General features: G+C 52.8%; 1 protein-coding gene and 1 pseudogene across 1 annotated transcript in view; both read right to left on the bottom strand.

The window, feature by feature from the left end:
- Positions 1 to 1,631, bottom strand: part of LOC106727121 (maestro heat-like repeat-containing protein family member 1) — a gene marked incomplete at its 3' end in the record, with an annotated part of 36,774 nt that overhangs the window by 23,378 nt on the left and 11,765 nt on the right. The window lies entirely within an intron of this gene.
- Positions 1,153 to 1,631, bottom strand: part of LOC102256812 — a 3,467-nt pseudogene continuing 2,988 nt past the window's right edge.

Raw genomic sequence — 1,631 nt, 5'->3', positions numbered from 1 at the left:
GCCTGGCCAGCCTGGATGAGGGAATGATGGCTGTTTGCAGCTGGTCACACACCCTTCAGGGTGGGGGTCCCCACTGGGGTGCCTGGCCAGTCTGGGTGAGGGGCTGAGGGCTGTTTTCAGGCTGGTGGGTGACTGAAGCTCCCAACCGCTCCTTTTTTTCTTTTTTTTTTTATTCTGGGCCAAGGCCTCTGCTGCTGAAAGCAGGTATCTGGTTTGTTTCGGTTCTATAATAGAAACACTGTATCATCTCCAGCTCTGAGATCCTGGCCGGGTGAAAGCTGGTTTCTGGGGTTTTGTTTAGCTTCTATATTTGTTACAATCTTTCAAACTGCCAGCTCAGAGGCCGGCAAGGCAGGCGGGGAACGTTGGATTCCTCCTTCACTGAAGCAAGGAAGCCTCCTGTTCGCTTCCAACTGCCTGGCTGCCAGCCGCCATCTTGGCTGGCAGTTAATTTGCATATCTCACTGATTAGCCAATGGGAAGGGTAGCGGTCATACGCTAATTACCATGTTTCTCTTTTATTAGATAGGACTAGAGGCCTTGTGCACAAAAATTTGTGCACTCGGGTGGGTCCCTCAGCCCAACCTGTGCCCTCTCGCAATCTGGGTCCCCATGGGGGCCCCTTCTCCTGGCTGCTGGCACCAGTTTTTCTCTGGCGCTCGGAACCCAGGCCTTCGCTCTTCGCCAGGAGGGGCCCGAGCGGTGGGCGAGGGGCTTAGCTCTTTTAAAATTACTTCTGAATGTTTGGTAAATAACCCTGTAGGAATCTACTTTCTGAAACATGCTGGTTGTTAAGGGCTGATTTGGGTAATCAACAAAATGTATGTTAAAATCCTAATCCCCCGAACCTCAGAATGTATCTGTATATGGAGATAAGATCTTTAAAGAGGGGATTACATTAAATTGAGGCAGTTCCAGTGTGACTTTTAGCCCATCTCACTGAAGTCCTTATAAGAAGAGGAATGTTGGGGTCCAGCCCCAGCAGGTCCAGAGGTTCCCAAAGGTGTGGACAGAGTTGGCGAAGAAGGTATGACACAGAGGCAGCGTTCAGGTGATCATCGTAGTCAGGTTCTCTTTTTATTGTCCTGTTACATCTATATTTATACTATTTGATCCTATAAGCATGCCTCTATAAGCTGCTTTTTTTTTTTTTTGCCGAGGAGAGCATGGGGTTCGTTTATTGGGGGGTCAGTCAAAGGGGGAGCTGACTAGGGTGGGGTAGGGCAGCAGCTTGTCTGGCCCCTGAGAAACCCAACTTGAGTCCAGAGCCTCGACCACTTTGAAGCCAAAGTCTTCCTCCACCTTTATCTGCATGGGGGCCAGATCCGGAGTCAGTGGGACTCCTGCCCGGCACCCTTCCCGTGGCACTCACCGCCTCTTCCAACCTCTGGGCCCCTCACCAGGGGCTGGGCTGCTGGCTTCTGCAGGCGCTGGCATCCTCCTGGGCGGGGACATCCCCTCTTTCTCCAGAGGCTCGTTCTCAGCGTTGCCTGGGGTGGGGGCATCTGTGCCCTGGCTGCCCTCGTCCTCCAGTAAGATGGTGAACTGGCTGGCCCAGTAGTCGTCGCTGTAGGAGTCCAGCACCCTCATGAGGAACCTCCGCTCCTGCTGGAGTCTCCGTGTTATCCTCT

This window comes from Myotis brandtii, unplaced genomic scaffold (genome assembly GCF_000412655.1).
Source record: "Myotis brandtii unplaced genomic scaffold, ASM41265v1 scaffold3725, whole genome shotgun sequence".
NCBI classification, from domain to species: domain Eukaryota; kingdom Metazoa; phylum Chordata; class Mammalia; order Chiroptera; family Vespertilionidae; genus Myotis; species Myotis brandtii.
The sequence above is the reverse complement of the archived record's forward strand: the minus strand, read 5'-3'. Positions and strand labels throughout refer to the sequence as shown.